The sequence below is a fragment of the Pristiophorus japonicus genome, unplaced genomic scaffold (assembly GCF_044704955.1).
Source record: "Pristiophorus japonicus isolate sPriJap1 unplaced genomic scaffold, sPriJap1.hap1 HAP1_SCAFFOLD_91, whole genome shotgun sequence".
Lineage (NCBI taxonomy): Eukaryota > Metazoa > Chordata > Chondrichthyes > Pristiophoridae > Pristiophorus > Pristiophorus japonicus.
The window spans coordinates 565,176-587,012 of record NW_027254835.1 but is presented as its reverse complement, the minus strand read 5'-3'; positions in this window follow the sequence as shown (position 1 = coordinate 587,012).

Sequence of the window (21,837 nt, the reverse complement as noted above, 5' to 3'; positions counted from 1 at the left end):
CCCTGAGACTGGTCCCTCACACACTGACCCTCACATTCACACACACTTCAGCTGGGTCTGGATCACTGGACCCTGAGACTGGTCCCTCACACACTGAGCCTCACATTCACACAGACTTCAGCTGGGTCTGGATCACTGGACCCTGAGACTGATCCCTCACACACTGATCCTCACATTCACACACACGTCAGCTGGGTCTGCATCACTGGACCCTGAGACTGGTCCCTCACACACTGATCCTCACATTCACACAAACTTCAGCTGGGTCTGGATCACTGGAACCTGAGACTGGTCCCTCACACACTGAGCCTCACATTCACACACACTTCAGCTGGTTCTGGATCACTGGACCCTGAGACTGGTCCCCCACACACTGATCCTCACATTCACACACACTTCAGCTGGGTCTGGATCACTGGACCCTGAGACTGATCCCTCACACACTGATCCTCACATTCACGCACACTTCAGCTGGGTCTGGATCACTGGACCCTGAGACTGGTCCCTCAAACACTGAGCCTCACATTCACACAGTCTTCAGCTGGGTCTGGATCACTAGACCCTGAGACCGGTCCCTCAAACACTGATCCTCACATTCAGACACACTTCAGTTGTGTCTGGATCACTAGAACCTGAGACTGGTCCCTCACACACTGAGCCTCACATTCACACACACTTCAGCTGGGTCTGGATCACTAGACCCTGAGATTGGTCCCTCACTCACTGAGCCTCACACTCACACACACTTCAGCTGGGTCTGGATCACTGGACCCTGAGACTGGTCCCTCACACACTGAGCCTCACATTCACACACACTTCAGCTGGGTCTGGATCACTGGACCCTGAGACTGGTCCCTCAAACACTGAGCCTCACATTCACACAGTCTTCAGCTGGGTCTGGATCACTAGACCCTGAGACCGGTCCCTCACACACTGAGCCTCACATTCACACACACTTCAGCTGGGTCTAGATCACTAGACCCTGAGACTGGTCCCTCACACACTGAGCCTCACATTCACACACACTTCAGCTGGGTCTGGATCACTAGACCCTGAGACTAGTCCCTCACACACTGAGCCTCACATTCACACACACTTTAGCTGGGTCTGGATCACTGGACCCTGAGACTGGTCCCTCACACACTGATCCTCACATTCACACACACTTCAGCTGGGTCTGGATCACTAGACCCGGAGACTGGTCCCGCACACACTGAGCCTCACATTCACACACACTTCAGCTGGGTCTGGGTCACTGGACCCTGAGACTGGTCCCTCACACACTGAGCCTCACATTCACACACACTTCAGCTGGGTCTGGATCACTAGACACTGAGACTGGTTCCTCACACGCTGATCCTCACATTCACACACACTTCAGCTGGGTCTGGATCACTGGACCCTGAGACTGGTCCCTCACACACTGAGCCTCACATTCACACACACTTCAGCTGGGTCTGGATCACTAGACCCTGAGACTGGTCCCTCACACACTGAGCCTCACATTCACACACACTTCAGCTGGGTCTGGATCACTAGACACTGAGACTGGTCCCTCACACACTGAGCCTCACATTCACACACACTTCAGCTTGGTCTGGATCACTGGACCCTGAGACTGGTCCCTCACACACTGAGCCTCACATTCACACACACTTCAGCTGGGTCTGGATCACTGGACCCTGAGACTGGTCCCTCACACACTGATCCTCACATTCACATACACTTCAGCTGGGTAAGGATCACTGATCACTGAGACTGGTCCCTCACACACTGATCCTCACATTCACACACACTTCAGCTGGGTCTGGATCACTGGTCACTGAGACTGGTCCCTCACACACTGATCCTCACATTCACACACACTTCAGCTGGGTCTGGATCACTGGACACTGAGACTGGTCCCTCACACAGTGAGCCTCACATTCACACACACTTCAGCTGGGTCTGGATCACTGGACCCTGAGACTGGTCCCTCACACACTGAGCCTCACATTCACACACACTTCAGCTGGGTCTGGATCACTGGACCCTGAGACTGGTCCCTCACAGACTGAGCCTCACATTCACACACACTTCAGCTGGGTCTGGATCACGAGACCCTGAGACTGGTCCCTCACACACTGATCCTCACATTCACACACACTTCAGCTGGGTCTGGATCACTGGACCCTGAGGCTGGTTCCTCACACACTGATCCTCACATTCACACACACTTCAGCTGGGTCTGGATCACTGGATCCTGAGACTGGTCCCTCACACACTGAACCTCAAATTCACACACACTTCATATGGGTCTGGATCACTAGACCCTGAGACTGGTCCCTCACACACTGAGCCTCACATTCACACACACTTCAGCTGGGTCTGGATCACTGGACCCTGAGACTGGTCCCTCACACACTGATCCTCACATTCACACACACTTCAGCTGGGTCTGGATCACTGGACCCTGAGACTGGTCCCTCACACACTGAGCCTCACATTCACACACACTTCAGCTGGGTCTGGATCACTGGACCCTGAGACTGGTCCCTCACACACTGATCCTCACATTCACACACACTTCAGCTGGGTCTGGATCACTGGACCCTGAGACTGGTCCCTCACACACTGAGCCTCACATTCACACACACTTCAGCTGGGTCTAGTTCACTAGACCCTGAGACTGGTCCCTCACACACTGAGCCTCACATTCACACACACTTCAGCTGGGTCTGGATCACTAGACCCCTAGACTGGTCCCTCACACACTGAGCCTCACATTCATACACACTTTCCCTGGGTCTGGATCACTGGACCCTGAGACTGGTCCCTCACACACTGATCCTCACATTCACACACACTGCAGCTGGGTCTGGATCACTGGACCCTGAGACTGGTCCCTCACACACTGATCCTCACATTCACACACACTTCAGCTGGGTCTGGATCACTGGACCCTGAGACTGGTCCCTCACACACTGAGCCTCACATTCACACACATTTCAGCTGTGTCTGGATCACTAGACCTTGAGACTGGTCCCTCACACACTGATCCTCACATTCATACACACTTCAGCTGGGTTTGGATCACTGGAACCTGAGACTGGTCCCTCACACACTGATCCTCACATTCACACACACTTCAGCTGGGTCTGGATCACTAGACCCTGAGACTGGTCCCTCACACACTGATCCTCACATTCATGGACACTTCAGCTGGGTCTGGATCACTGGACCCTGAGACTGGTCCCTCACACACTGAGCCTCACATTCACACAGACTTCAGCTGGGTCTGGATCACTGGACCCTGTGACTGGTCCCTCACACACTCATCCTCACATTCACACACACTTCAGCTGGGTCTGGATCACTAGACCCTGAGATTGGTCCCTCACTCACTGAGCCTCACATTCACACACACTTCAGCTGGGTCTGGATCACTGGACCCTGAGACTGGTTCCTCACACACTGATCCTCACGTTCACAAACACTGCAGCTGGGACTGGATCACTGGACCCTGAGACTGGTCCCTCACACACTGATCCTCACATTCACACACACTTCAGCTGGGTCTGGATCACTGGACCCTGAGACTGGTCCCTCCCACACTGATCCTCACATTCACACACACTTCAGCTGGGTCTGGATCACTAGACCCTGAGACTGGTCCCTCACGCACTGATCCTCACATTCACACACACTTCAGCTGGGTCTGGATCACGAGACCCAGAGACTGGTCCCTCACACACTGATCCTCACATTCACACACACTTCAGCTGGGTCTGGATCACTGGACCCTGAGACTGGTCCCTCACACACTGACCCTCACATTCACACACACTTCAGCTGGGTCTGGATCACTGGACCCTGAGACTGGTCCCTCACACACTGAGCCTCACATTCACACAGACTTCAGCTGGGTCTGGATCACTGGACCCTGAGACTGATCCCTCACACACTGATCCTCACATTCACACACACGTCAGCTGGGTCTGCATCACTGGACCCTGAGACTGGTCCCTCACACACTGACCCTCACATTCACACAAACTTCAGCTGGGTCTGGATCACTGGAACCTGAGACTGGTCCCTCACACACTGAGCCTCACATTCACACACACTTCAGCTGGTTCTGGATCACTGGACCCTGAGACTGGTCCCTCACACACTGATCCTCACATTCACACACACTTCAGCTGGGTCTGGATCACTGGACCCTGAGACTGATCCCTCACACACTGATCCTCACATTAACGCACACTTCAGCTGGGTCTGGATCACTGGACCCTGAGACTGGTCCCTCACACTCTGGTCCTCACATTCACACACACTTCAGCTGGGTATGGTTCACTAGACCCTGAGACTGGTCCCTCACACACTGATCCTCACATTCACACACACTTCAGTTGTGTCTGGATCACTAGAACCTGAGACTGGTCCCTCACACACTGAGCCTCACATTCACACACACTTCAGCTGGGTCTGGATCACTAGACCCTGAGATTGGTCCCTCACTCACTGAGCCTCACACTCACACACACTTCAGCTGGGTCTGGATCACTGGACCCTGAGACTGGTCCCTCACACACTGAGCCTCACATTCACACACACTTCAGCTGGGTCTGGATCACTGGACCCTGAGACTGGTCCCTCAAACACTGAGCCTCACATTCACACAGTCTTCAGCTGGGTCTGGATCACTAGACCCTGAGACCGGTCCCTCACACACTGAGCCTCACATTCACACACACTTCAGCTGGGTCTAGATCACTAGACCCTGAGACTGGTCCCTCACACACTGATCCTCACATTCACACACACTTCAGCTGGGTCTGGATCACTAGACCCTGAGACTAGTCCCTCACACACTGAGCCTCACATTCACACACACTTCAGCTGGGTCTAGTTCACTAGACCCTGAGACTGGTCCCTCACACACTGAGCCTCACATTCACACACACTTCAGCTGGGTCTGGATCACTAGACCCCTAGACTGGTCCCTCACACACTGAGCCTCACATTCACACACACTTTCCCTGGGTCTGGATCACTGGACCCTGAGACTGGTCCCTCACACACTGATCCTCACATTCACACACACTGCAGCTGGGTCTGGATCACTGGACCCTGAGACTGGTCCCTCACACACTGATCCTCACATTCACACACACTTCAGCTGGGTCTGGATCACTGGACCCTGAGACTGGTCCCTCACACACTGAGCCTCACATTCACACACATTTCAGCTGTGTCTGGATCACTAGACCTTGAGACTGGTCCCTCACACACTGATCCTCACATTCATACACACTTCAGCTGGGTTTGGATCACTGGAACCTGAGACTGGTCCCTCACACACTGATCCTCACATTCACACACACTTCAGCTGGGTCTGGATCACTAGACCCTGAGACTGGTCCCTCACACACTGATCCTCACATTCATGGACACTTCAGCTGGGTCTGGATCACTGGACCCTGAGACTGGTCCCTCACACACTGAGCCTCACATTCACACAGACTTCAGCTGGGTCTGGATCACTGGACCCTGTGACTGGTCCCTCACACACTCATCCTCACATTCACACACACTTCAGCTGGGTCTGGATCACTAGACCCTGAGATTGGTCCCTCACTCACTGAGCCTCACATTCACACACACTTCAGCTGGGTCTGGATCACTGGACCCTGAGACTGGTTCCTCACACACTGATCCTCACGTTCACAAACACTGCAGCTGGGACTGGATCACTGGACCCTGAGACTGGTCCCTCACACACTGATCCTCACATTCACACACACTTCAGCTGGGTCTGGATCACTGGACCCTGAGACTGGTCCCACCCACACTGATCCTCACATTCACTAACACTTCAGCTGGGTCTGGATCACTAGACCCTGAGACTGGTCCCTCACGCACTGATCCTCACATTCACACACCCTTCAGCTGGGTCTGGATCACGAGACCCAGAGACTGGTCCCTCACACACTGATCCTCACATTCACACACACTTCAGCTGGGTCTGGATCACTGGACCCTGAGACTGGTCCCTCACACACTGACCCTCACATTCACACACACTTCAGCTGGGTCTGGATCACTGGACCCTGAGACTGGTCCCTCACACACTGAGCCTCACATTCACACAGACTTCAGCTGGGTCTGGATCACTAGACCCTGAGAATGATCCCTCACACACTGATCCTCACATTCACACACACGTCAGCTGGGTCTGCATCACTGGACCCTGAGACTGGTCCCTCACACACTGATCCTCACATTCACACAAACTTCAGCTGGGTCTGGATCACTGGAACCTGAGACTGGTCCCTCACACACTGAGCCTCACATTCACACACACTTCAGCTGGTTCTGGATCACTGGACCCTGAGACTGGTCCCCCACACACTGATCCTCACATTCACACACACTTCAGCTGGGTCTGGATCACTGGACCCTGAGACTGATCCCTCACACACTGATCCTCACATTCACGCACACTTCAGCTGGGTCTGGATCACTGGACCCTGAGACTGGTCCCTCACACTCTGGTCCTCACATTCACACACACTTCAGCTGGGTATGGTTCACTAGACCCTGAGACTGGTCCCTCCCACAATGATCCTCACATTCAGACACACTTCAGTTGTGTCTGGATCACTAGAACCTGAGACTGGTCCCTCACACACTGAGCCTCACATTCACACACACTTCAGCTGGGTCTGGATCACTAGACCCTAAGATTGGTCCCTCACTCACTGAGCCTCACACTCACACACACTTCAGCTGGGTCTGGATCACTGGACCCTGAGACTGGTCCCTCACACACTGAGCCTCACATTCACACACACTTCAGCTGGGTCTGGATCACTGGACCCTGAGACTGGTCCCTCAAACACTGAGCCTCACATTCACACAGTCTTCAGCTGGGTCTGGATCACTAGACCCTGAGACCGGTCCCTCACACACTGAGCCTCACATTCACACACACTTCAGCTGGGTCTAGATCACTGGACCCTGAGACTGATCCCTCACACACTGATCCTCACATTCACACACACTTCAGCTGGGTCTGGATCACTGGACCCTGATACTGGTCCCTCACACTCTGGTCCTCACATTCACACACACTTCAGCTGGGTCTGGATCACTGGACCCTGAGACTGGTCCCTCACACACTGAGCCTTACATTCACACACACTTCAGCTGGGTCTGGTTCACTAGACCCTGAGACTGGTCCCTCACACATTGAACCTCACATTCACACACACTTCAGCTGGATCTGGATCACTAGACCCTGAGACTGGTCCCTCACACACTGATCCTCACATTCACACACACTTCAGCTGGGTCTGGATCACTAGAACCTGAGACTGGTCCCTCACACACTGAGCCTCACATTCACACACACTTCAGCTGGGTCTGGATCACTGGACCCTGAGACTGGTCCCTCACACACTGAGCCTCACATTCACACACACTTCAGCTGGGTCTGGATCACTGGACCCTGAGACTGGTCCCTCACACACTGATCCTCACATTCACACACACTTCAGCTGGGTCTGGATCACTGGACCCTGAGACTGGTCCCTCACACACTGAGCCTCACATTCACCCAGTCTTCAGCTGGGTCTGGATCACGAGACCCTGAGACTGGTCCCTCACACACTGATCCTCACATTCACACACACTTCAGCTGGGTCTAGTTCACTAGACCCTGAGACTGGTCCCTCACACACTGAGCCTCACATTCACACACACTTCAGCTGGGTCTGGATCACTAGACCCCTAGACTGGTCCCTCACACACTGAGCCTCACATTCACACACACTTTCCCTGGGTCTGGATCACTGGACCCTGAGACTGGTCCCTCACACACTGATCCTCACATTCACACACACTGCAGCTGGGTCTGGATCACTGGACCCTGAGACTGGTCCCTCACACACTGATCCTCACATTCACACACACTTCAGCTGGGTCTGGATCACTGGACCCTGAGACTGGTCCCTCACACACTGAGCCTCACATTCACACACATTTCAGCTGTGTCTGGATCACTAGACCTTGAGACTGGTCCCTCACACACTGATCCTCACATTCATACACACTTCAGCTGGGTTTGGATCACTGGAACCTGAGACTGGTCCCTCACACACTGATTCTCACATTCACACACACTTCAGCTGGGTCTGGATCACTAGACCCTGAGACTGGTCCCTCACACACTGATCCTCACATTCATGGACACTTCAGCTGGGTCTGGATCACTGGACCCTGAGACTCGTCCCTCACACACTGAGCCTCACATTCACACAGACTTCAGCTGGGTCTGGATCACTGGACCCTGTGACTGGTCCCTCACACACTCATCCTCACATTCACACACACTTCAGCTGGGTCTGGATCACTAGACCCTGAGATTGGTCCCTCACTCACTGAGCCTCACATTCACACACACTTCAGCTGGGTCTGGATCACTGGACCCTGAGACTGGTTCCTCACACACTGATCCTCACGTTCACAAACACTGCAGCTGGGACTGGATCACTGGACCCTGAGACTGGTCCCTCACACACTGATCCTCACATTCACACACACTTCAGCTGGGTCTGGATCACTGGACCCTGAGACTGGTCCCACCCACACTGATCCTCACATTCACTAACACTTCAGCTGGGTCTGGATCACTGGACCCTGAGACTGGTCCCTCACACACTGAGCCTCACATTCACACAGACTTCAGCTGGGTCTGGATCACTGGACCCTGAGACTGATCCCTCACACACTGATCCTCACATTCACACACACGTCAGCTGGGTCTGCATCACTGGACCCTGAGACTGGTCCCTCACACACTGATCCTCACATTCACACAAACTTCAGCTGGGTCTGGATCACTGGAACCTGAGACTGGTCCCTCACACACTGAGCCTCACATTCACACACACTTCAGCTGGTTCTGGATCACTGGACCCTGAGACTGGTCCCCCACACACTGATCCTCACATTCACACACACTTCAGCTGGGTCTGGATCACTGGACCCTGAGACTGATCCCTCACACACTGATCCTCACATTCACGCACACTTCAGCTGGGTCTGGATCACTGGACTCTGAGACTGGTCCCTCACACTCTGGTCCTCACATTCACACACACTTCAGCTGGGTATGGTTCACTAGACCCTGAGACTGGTCCCTCCCACACTGATCCTCACATTCAGACACACTTCAGTTGTGTCTGGATCACTAGAACCTGAGACTGGTCCCTCACACACTGAGCCTCACATTCACACACACTTCAGCTGGGTCTGGATCACTAGACCCTGAGATTGGTCCCTCACTCACTGAGCCTCACACTCACACACACTTCAGCTGGGTCTGGATCACTGGACCCTGAGACTGGTCCCTCACACACTGAGCCTCACATTCACACACACTTCAGCTGGGTCTGGATCACTGGACCCTGAGACTGGTCCCTCAAACACTGAGCCTCACATTCACACAGTCTTCAGCTGGGTCTGGATCACTAGACCCTGAGACCGGTCCCTCACACACTGAGCCTCACATTCACACACACTTCAGCTGGGTCTAGATCACTAGACCCTGAGACTGGTCCCTCACACACTGAGCCTCACATTCACACACACTTCAGCTGGGTCTGGATCACTAGACCCTGAGACTAGTCCCTCACACACTGAGCCTCACATTCACACACACTTTAGCTGGGTCTGGATCACTGGACCCTGAGACTGGTCCCTCACACACTGATCCTCACATTCACACACACTTCAGCTGGGTCTGGATCACTAGACCCGGTGACTGGTCCCGCACACACTGAGCCTCACATTCACACACACTTCAGCTGGGTCTGGGTCACTGGACCCTGAGACTGGTCCCTCACACACTGAGCCTCACATTCACACACACTTCAGCTGGCTCTGGATCACTAGACACTGAGACTGGTTCCTCACACACTGATCCTCACATTCACACACACTTCAGCTGGGTCTGGATCACTGGACACTGAGACTGGTCCCTCACACAGTGAGCCTCACATTCACACACACTTCAGCTGGGTCTGGATCACTGGACCCTGAGACTGGTCCCTCACACACTGAGCCTCACATTCACACACACTTCAGCTGGGTCTGGATCACTGGACCCTGAGACTGGTCCCTCACAGACTGAGCCTCACATTCACACACACTTCAGCTGGGTCTGGATCACGAGACCCTGAGACTGGTCCCTCACACACTGATCCTCACATTCACACACACTTCAGCTGGGTCTGGATCACTGGACCCTGAGGCTGGTTCCTCACACACTGATCCTCACATTCACACACACTTCAGCTGGGTCTGGATCACTGGATCCTGAGACTGGTCCCTCACACACTGAACCTCACATTCACACACACTTCATATGGGTCTGGATCACTAGACCCTGAGACTGGTCCCTCACACACTGAGCCTCACATTCACACACACTTCAGCTGGGTCTGGATCACTGGACCCTGAGACTGGTCCCTCACACACTGATCCTCACATTCACACACACTTCAGCTGGGTCTGGATCACTGGACCCTGAGACTGGTCCCTCACACACTGAGCCTCACATTCACACACACTTCAGCTGGGTCTGGATCACTGGACCCTGAGACTGGTCCCTCACACACTGATCCTCACATTCACACACACTTCAGCTGGGTCTGGATCACTGGACCCTGAGACTGGTCCCTCACACACTGAGCCTCACATTCACACACACTTCAGCTGGGTCTAGTTCACTAGACCCTGAGACTGGTCCCTCACACACTGAGCCTCACATTCACACACACTTCAGCTGGGTCTGGATCACTAGACCCCTAGACTGGTCCCTCACACACTGAGCCTCACATTCACACACACTTTCCCTGGGTCTGGATCACTGGACCCTGAGACTGGTCCCTCACACACTGATCCTCACATTCACACACACTGCAGCTGGGTCTGGATCACTGGACCCTGAGACTGGTCCCTCACACACTGATCCTCACATTCACACACACTTCAGCTGGGTCTGGATCACTGGACCCTGAGACTGGTCCCTCACACACTGAGCCTCACATTCACACACATTTCAGCTGTGTCTGGATCACTAGACCTTGAGACTGGTCCCTCACACACTGATCCTCACATTCATACACACTTCAGCTGGGTTTGGATCACTGGAACCTGAGACTGGTCCCTCACACACTGATCCTCACATTTACACACACTTCAGCTGGGTCTGGATCACTAGACCCTGAGACTGGTCCCTCACACACTGATCCTCACATTCATGGACACTTCAGCTGGGTCTGGATCACTGGACCCTGAGACTGGTCCCTCACACACTGAGCCTCACATTCACACAGACTTCAGCTGGGTCTGGATCACTGGACCCTGTGACTGGTCCCTCACACACTCATCCTCACATTCACACACACTTCAGCTGGGTCTGGATCACTAGACCCTGAGATTGGTCCCTCACTCACTGAGCCTCACATTCACACACACTTCAGCTGGGTCTGGATCACTGGACCCTGAGACTGGTTCCTCACACACTGATCCTCACGTTCACAAACACTGCAGCTGGGACTGGATCACTGGACCCTGAGACTGGTCCCTCACACACTGATCCTCACATTCACACACACTTCAGCTGGGTCTGGATCACTGGACCCTGAGACTGGTCCCTCCCACACTGATCCTCACATTCACACACACTTCAGCTGGGTCTGGATCACTAGACCCTGAGACTGGTCCCTCACGCACTGATCCTCACATTCACACACACTTCAGCTGGGTCTGGATCACGAGACCCAGAGACTGGTCCCTCACACACTGATCCTCACATTCACACACACTTCAGCTGGGTCTGGATCACTGGACCCTGAGACTGGTCCCTCACACACTGACCCTCACATTCACACACACTTCAGCTGGGTCTGGATCACTGGACCCTTAGACTGGTCCCTCACACACTGAGCCTCACATTCACACAGACTTCAGCTGGGTCTGGATCACTGGACCCTGAGACTGATCCCTCACACACTGATCCTCACATTCACACACACGTCAGCTGGGTCTGCATCACTGGACCCTGAGACTGGTCCCTCACACACTGACCCTCACATTCACACAAACTTCAGCTGGGTCTGGATCACTGGAACCTGAGACTGGTCCCTCACACACTGAGCCTCACATTCACACACACTTCAGCTGGTTCTGGATCACTGGACCCTGAGACTGGTCCCTCACACACTGATCCTCACATTCACACACACTTCAGCTGGGTCTGGATCACTGGACCCTGAGACTGATCCCTCACACACTGATCCTCACATTAACGCACACTTCAGCTGGGTCTGGATCACTGGACCCTGAGACTGGTCCCTCACACTCTGGTCCTCACATTCACACACACTTCAGCTGGGTATGGTTCACTAGACCCTGAGACTGGTCCCTCACACACTGATCCTCACATTCACACACACTTCAGTTGTGTCTGGATCACTAGAACCTGAGACTGGTCCCTCACACACTGAGCCTCACATTCACACACACTTCAGCTGGGTCTGGATCACTAGACCCTGAGATTGGTCCCTCACTCACTGAGCCTCACACTCACACACACTTCAGCTGGGTCTGGATCACTGGACCCTGAGACTGGTCCCTCACACACTGAGCCTCACATTCACACACACTTCAGCTGGGTCTGGATCACTGGACCCTGAGACTGGTCCCTCAAACACTGAGCCTCACATTCACACAGTCTTCAGCTGGGTCTGGATCACTAGACCCTGAGACCGGTCCCTCACACACTGAGCCTCACATTCACACACACTTCAGCTGGGTCTAGTTCACTAGACCCTGAGACTGGTCCCTCACACACTGAGCCTCACATTCACACACACTTCAGCTGGGTCTGGATCACTAGACCCTGAGACTAGTCCCTCACACACTGAGCCTCACATTCACACACACTTCAGCTGGGTCTAGTTCACTAGACCCCTAGACTGGTCCCTCACACACTGAGCCTCACATTCACACACACTTTCCCTGGGTCTGGATCACTGGACCCTGAGACTGGTCCCTCACACACTGATCCTCACATTCACACACACTGCAGCTGGGTCTGGATCACTGGACCCTGAGACTGGTCCCTCACACACTGATCCTCACATTCACACACACTTCAGCTGGGTCTGGATCACTGGACCCTGAGACTGGTCCCTCACACACTGAGCCTCACATTCACACACATTTCAGCTGTGTCTGGATCACTAGACCTTGAGACTGGTCCCTCACACACTGATCCTCACATTCACACACACTTCAGCTGGGTCTGGATCACTAGACCCTGAGACTGGTCCCTCACACACTGATCCTCACATTCATGGACACTTCAGCTGGGTCTGGATCACTGGACCCTGAGACTGGTCCCTCACACACTGAGCCTCACATTCACACAGACTTCAGCTGGGTCTGGATCACTGGACCCTGTGACTGGTCCCTCACACACTCATCCTCACATTCACACACACTTCAGCTGGGTCTGGATCACTAGACCCTGAGATTGGTCCCTCACTCACTGCGCCTCACATTCACACACACTTCAGCTGGGTCTGGATCACTGGACCCTGAGACTGGTTCCTCACACACTGATCCTCACGTTCACAAACACTGCAGCTGGGACTGGATCACTGGACCCTGAGACTGGTCCCTCACACACTGATCCTCACATTCACACACACTTCAGCTGGGTCTGGATCACTGGACCCTGAGACTGGTCCCACCCACACTGATCCTCACATTCACTAACACTTCAGCTGGGTCTGGATCACTAGACCCTGAGACTGGTCCCTCACGCACTGATCCTCACATTCACACACCCTTCAGCTGGGTCTGGATCACGAGACCCAGAGACTGGTCCCTCACACACTGATCCTCACATTCACACACACTTCAGCTGGGTCTGGATCACTGGACCCTGAGACTGGTCCCTCACACACTGACCCTCACATTCACACACACTTCAGCTGGGTCTGGATCACTGGACCCTGAGACTGGTCCCTCACACACTGAGCCTCACATTCACACAGACTTCAGCTGGGTCTGGATCACTAGACCCTGAGAATGATCCCTCACACACTGATCCTCACATTCACACACACGTCAGCTGGGTCTGCATCACTGGACCCTGAGACTGGTCCCTCACACACTGATCCTCACATTCACACAAACTTCAGCTGGGTCTGGATCACTGGAACCTGAGACTGGTCCCTCACACACTGAGCCTCACATTCACACACACTTCAGCTGGTTCTGGATCACTGGACCCTGAGACTGGTCCCCCACACACTGATCCTCACATTCACACACACTTCAGCTGGGTCTGGATCACTGGACCCTGAGACTGATCCCTCACACACTGATCCTCACATTCACGCACACTTCAGCTGGGTCTGGATCACTGGACCCTGAGACTGGTCCCTCACACTCTGGTCCTCACATTCACACACACTTCAGCTGGGTATGGTTCACTAGACCCTGAGACTGGTCCCTCCCACACTGATCCTCACATTCAGACACACTTCAGTTGTGTCTGGATCACTAGAACCTGAGACTGGTCCCTCACACACTGAGCCTCACATTCACACACACTTCAGCTGGGTCTGGATCACTAGACCCTGAGATTGGTCCCTCACTCACTGAGCCTCACACTCACACACACTTCAGCTGGGTCTGGATCACTGGACCCTGAGACTGGTCCCTCACACACTGAGCCTCACATTCACACACACTTCAGCTGGGTCTGGATCACTGGACCCTGAGACTGGTCCCTCAAACACTGAGCCTCACATTCACACAGTCTTCAGCTGGGTCTGGATCACTAGACCCTGAGACCGGTCCCTCACACACTGAGCCTCACATTCACACACACTTCAGCTGGGTCTAGATCACTAGACCCTGAGACTGGTCCCTCACACACTGAGCCTCACATTCACACACACTTCAGCTGGGTCTGGATCACTAGACCCTGAGACTAGTCCCTCACACACTGAGCCTCACATTCACACACACTTTAGCTGGGTCTGGATCACTGGACCCTGAGACTGGTCCCTCACACACTGATCGTCACATTCACACACACTTCAGCTGGGTCTGGATCACTAGACCCGGAGACTGGTCCCGCACACACTGAGCCTCACATTCACACACACTTCAGCTGGGTCTGGGTCACTGGACCCTGAGACTGGTCCCTCACACACTGAGCCTCACATTCACACACACTTCAGCTGGGTCTGGATCACTAGACACTGAGACTGGTTCCTCACACACTGATCCTCACATTCACACACACTTCAGCTGGGTCTGGATCACTGGACCCTGAGACTGGTCCCTCACACACTGAGCCTCACATTCACACACACTTCAGCTGGGTCTGGATCACTAGACCCTGAGACTGGTCCCTCACACACTGAGCCTCACATTCACACACACTTCAGCTGGGTCTGGATCACTAGACACTGAGACTGGTCCCTCACACACTGAGCCTCACATTCACACACACTTCAGCTTGGTCTGGATCACTGGACCCTGAGACTGGTCCCTCACACACTGAGCCTCACATTCACACACACTTCAGCTGGGTCTGGATCACTGGACCCTGAGACTGGTCCCTCACACACTGATCCTCACATTCACATACACTTCAGCTGGGTAAGGATCACTGATCACTGAGACTGGTCCCTCACACACTGATCCTCACATTCACACACACTTCAGCTGGGTCTGGATCACTGGTCACTGAGACTGGTCCCTCACACACTGATCCTCACATTCACACACACTTCAGCTGGGTCTGGATCACTGGACACTGAGACTGGTCCCTCACACAGTGAGCCTCACATTCACACACACTTCAGCTGGGTCTGGATCACTGGACCCTGAGACTGGTCCCTCACACACTGAGCCTCACATTCACACACACTTCAGCTGGGTCTGGATCACTGGACCCTGAGACTGGTCCCTCACAGACTGAGCCTCACATTCACACACACTTCAGCTGGGTCTGGATCACGAGACCCTGAGACTGGTCCCTCACACACTGATCCTCACATTCACACACACTTCAGCTGGGTCTGGATCACTGGACCCTGAGGCTGGTTCCTCACACACTGATCCTCACATTCACACACACTTCAGCTGGGTCTGGATCACTGGATCCTGAGACTGGTCCCTCACACACTGAACCTCACATTCACACACACTTCATATGGGTCTGGATCACTAGACCCTGAGACTGGTCCCTCACACACTGAGCCTCACATTCACACACACTTCAGCTGGGTCTGGATCACTGGACCCTGAGACTGGTCCCTCACACACTGATCCTCACATTCACACACACTTCAGCTGGGTCTGGATCACTGGACCCTGAGACTGGTCCCTCACACACTGAGCCTCACATTCACACACACTTCAGCTGGGTCTAGTTCACTAGACCCTGAGACTGGTCCCTCACACACTGAGCCTCACATTCACACACACTTCAGCTGGGTCTGGATCACTAGACCCCTAGACTGGTCCCTCACACACTGAGCCTCACATTCACACACACTTTCCCTGGGTCTGGATCACTGGACCCTGAGACTGGTCCCTCACACACTGATCCTCACATTCACACACACTGCAGCTGGGTCTGGATCACTGGACCCTGAGACTGGTCCCTCACACACTGATCCTCACATTCACACACACTTCAGCTGGGTCTGGATCACTGGACCCTGAGACTGGTCCCTCACACACTGAGCCTCACATTCACACACATTTCAGCTGTGTCTGGATCACTAGACCTTGAGACTGGTCCCTCACACACTGATCCTCACATTCATACACACTTCAGCTGGGTTTGGATCACTGGAACCTGAGACTGGTCCCTCACACACTGATCCTCACATTCACACACACTTCAGCTGGGTCTGGATCACTAGACCCTGAGACTGGTCCCTCACACACTGATCCTCACATTCATGGACACTTCAGCTGGGTCTGGATCACTGGACCCTGAGACTGGTCCCTCACACACTGAGCCTCACATTCACACAGACTTCAGCTGGGTCTGGATCACTGGACCCTGTGACTGGTCCCTCACACACTCATCCTCACATTCACACACACTTCAGCTGGGTCTGGATCACTAGACCCTGAGATTGGTCCCTCACTCACTGAGCCTCACATTCACACACACTTCAGCTGGGTCTGGATCACTGGACCCTGAGACTGGTTCCTCACACACTGATCCTCACGTTCACAAACACTGCAGCTGGGACTGGATCACTGGACCCTGAGACTGGTCCCTCACACACTGATCCTCACATTCACACACACTTCAGCTGGGTCTGGATCACTGGACCCTGAGACTGGTCCCTCCCACACTGATCCTCACATTCACACACACTTCAGCTGGGTCTGGATCACTGGACCCTGAGACTGGTCCCTCACGCACTGATCCTCACATTCACACACACTTCAGCTGGGTCTGGATCACGAGACCCAGAGACTGGTCCCTCACACACTGATCCTCACATTCACACACACTTCAGCTGGGTCTGGATCACTGGACCCTGAGACTGGTCCCTCACACACTGACCCTCACATTCACACACACTTCAGCTGGGTCTGGATCACTGGACCCTGAGACTGGTCCCTCACACACTGAGCCTCACATTCACACAGACTTCAGCTGGGTCTGGATCACTGGACCCTGAGACTGATCCCTCACACACTGATCCTCACATTCACACACACGTCAGCTGGGTCTGCATCACTGGACCCTGAGACTGGTCCCTCACACACTGACCCTCACATTCACACAAACTTCAGCTGGGTCTGGATCACTGGAACCTGAGACTGGTTCCTCACACACTGAGCCTCACATTCACACACACTTCAGCTGGTTCTGGATCACTGGACCCTGAGACTGGTCCCTCACACACTGATCCTCACATTCACACACACTTCAGCTGGGTCTGGATCACTGGACCCTGAGACTGATCCCTCACACACTGATCCTCACATTAACGCACACTTCAGCTGGGTCTGGATCACTGGACCCTGAGACTGGTCCCTCACACTCTGGTCCTCACATTCACACACACTTCAGCTGGGTATGGTTCACTAGACCCTGAGACTGGTCCCTCACACACTGATCCTCACATTCACACACACTTCAGTTGTGTCTGGATCACTAGAACCTGAGACTGGTCCCTCACACACTGAGCCTCACATTCACACACACTTCAGCTGGGTCTGGATCACTAGACCCTGAGATTGGTCCCTCACTCACTGAGCCTCACACTCACACACACTTCAGCTGGGTCTGGATCACTGGACCCTGAGACTGGTCCCTCACACACTGAGCCTCACATTCACACACACTTCAGCTGGGTCTGGATCACTGGACCCTGAGACTGGTCCCTCAAACACTGAGCCTCACATTCACACAGTCTTCAGCTGGGTCTGGATCACTAGACCCTGAGACCGGTCCCTCACACACTGAGCCTCACATTCACACACACTTCAGCTGGGTCTAGATCACTAGACCCTGAGACTGGTCCCTAACACACTGAGCCTCACATTCACACACACTTCAGCTGGGTCTGGATCACTAGACCCTGAGACTAGTCCCTCACACACTGAGCCTCACATTCACACACACTTTAGCTGGGTCTGGATCACTGGACCCTGAGACTGGTCCCTCACACACTGATCCTCACATTCACACACACTTCAGCTGGGTCTGGATCACTAGACCCGGAGACTGGTCCCGCACACACTGAGCCTCACATTCACACACACTTCAGCTGGGTCTGGATCACTAGACACTGAGACTGGTTCCTCACACACTGATCCTCACATTCACACACACTTCAGCTGGGTCTGGATCACTGGACCCTGAGACTGGTCCCTCACACACTGAGCCTCACATTCACACACACTTCAGCTGGGTCTGGATCACTAGACCCTGAGACTGGTCCCTCACACACTGAGCCTCACATTCACACACACTTCAGCTGGGTCTGGATCACTAGACACTGAGACTGGTCCCTCACACACTGAGCCTCACATTCACACACACTTCAGCTGGGTCTGGATCACTGGACCCTGAGACTGGTCCCTCACACACTGAGCCTCACATTCACACACACTTCAGCTGAGTCTGGATCACTGGACCCTGAGACTGGTCCCTCACACACTGATCCTCACATTCACATACACTTCAGCTGGGTAAGGATCACTGATCACTGAGACTGGTCCCTCACACACTGATCCTCACATTCACACACACTTCAGCTGGGTCTGGATCACTGGTCACTGAGACTGGTCCCTCACACACTGATCCTCACATTCACACACACTTCAGCTGGGTCTGGATCACTGGACACTGAGACTGGTCCCTCACACAGTGAGCCTCACATTCACACACACTTCAGCTGGGTCTGGATCACTGGACCCTGAGACTGGTCCCTCACACACTGAGCCTCACATTCACACACACTTCAGCTGGGTCTGGATCACTGGACCCTGAGACTGGTCCCTCACAGACTGAGCCTCACATTCACACACACTTCAGCTGGGTCTGGATCACGAGACCCTGAGACTGGTCCCTCACACACTGATCCTCACATTCACACACACTTCAGCTGGGTCTGGATCACTGGACCCTGAGGCTGGTTCCTCACACACTGATCCTCACATTCACACACACTTCAGCTGGGTCTGGATCACTGGATCCTGAGACTGGTCCCTCACACACTGAACCTCACATTCACACACACTTCATATGGGTCTGGATCACTAGACCCTGAGACTGGTCCCTCACACACTGAGCCTCACATTCACACATACTTCAGCAGGGTCTGGATTACTAGACCCTGAGACTGGTCCCTCACACACTGATCCTCACATTCACACACACTTCAGCTGGGTCTGGATCACTGGACCCTGAGGCTGGTTCCTCACACACTGATCCTCACATTCACACACACTTCAGCTGGGTCTGGATCACTAGACCCTGAGACTTGTTCCTCACACACTGATCCTCACATTCACACACACTTCATCTGGGTCTGGATCACTAGACCCTGAGACTGGTCCCTATCACACTGATCCTCACATTCACACACACTTCAGTTGGGTCTGGATCACTAGACAATGAGACTGGTCCCTCACACACTGAGCCTCACATTCACACACACTTCAGCTGGGTCTGGATCACTGGACCCTGAGACTGGTCCCTCACACACTGAGCCTCACATTCACACACACTTTAGCTGGGTCTGGATCACTGGACCCTGAGACTGGTCCCTCACACACTGATCCTCACATTCACACACACTTCAGCTGGGTCTGGATCACGAGACCCGGAGACTGGTCCCTCACACACTGAGCCTCACATTCACACACACTTCAGCTGGGTCTGGATCACTAGACACTGAGACTGGTTCCTCACACACTGATCCTCACATTCACACACACTTCAGCTGGGTCTGGATCACTGGACCCTGAGACTGGTCCCTCACATACTGAGCCTCACATTCACACACACTTCAGCTGGGTCTGGATCACTAGACCCTGAGACTAGTCCCTCACACACTGAGCCTCACATTCACACACACTTCAGCTGGGTCTGGATCACTAGACACTGAGACTGGTCCCTCACACACTGAGCCTCACATTCACACACACTTCAGCTGGGTCTGGATCACTGGACCCTGAGACTGGTCCCTCACACACTGAGCCTCACATTCACACACACTTCAGCTGGGTCTGGATCACTGGACCCTGAGACTGGTCCCTCACACACTGATCCTCACATTCACACACACTTCAGCTGGGTAAGGATCACTGATCACTGAGACTGGTCCCTCACACACTGATCCTCACATTCACACACACTTCAGCTGGGTCTGGATCACTGGTCACTGAGACTGGTCCCTATCACACTGATCCTCACATTCACACACACTTCAGTTGGGTCTGGATCACTAGACCCTGAGACTGCTTCCTCACACACTGATCCTCACATTCACACACACTTCATCTGGGTCTGGATCACTAGACCCTGAGACTGGTCCCTATCACACTGATCCTCACATTCACACACACTTCAGTTGGGTCTGGATCACTAGACAATGAGACTGGTCCCTCACACACTGAGCCTCACATTCACACACACTTCAGCTGGGTCTGGATCACTGGACCCTGAGACTGGTCCCTCACACACTGAGCCTCACATTCACAAACACATCAGCTGGGTCTAGATCACAGGACCCAGGAGACTGGTCCCTCACACACTGAGCCTCACATTCACACAGTCTTCAGCTGGGTCTGTATCACGAGACCCTGAGACTGGTCCCTCACACACTGATCCTCACATTCACACACACTTCAGCTGGGTCTGGTTCACTAGACCCTGAGACTGGTCCCTCACACACTGAGCCTCACATTCACACACACTTCAGCTGGGTCTGGATCACTGGACCCTGAGACTGGTCCCTCACACACTGAGCCTCACATTCACACAGTCTTCAGCTGGGTCTGGATCACGAGACCCTGAGACTGGTCCCTCACACACTGATCCTCACATTCACACACACTTCAGCTGGGTCTGGATCACTAGACGCTGAGACTGGTCCCTCACACACTGAGCCTCACATTCACACACACTTCAGCTGGGTCTGGATCACTGGACCCTGAGACTGGTCCCTCACATACTGAGCCTCACATTCACACACACTTCATCTGGGTCTAGATCAC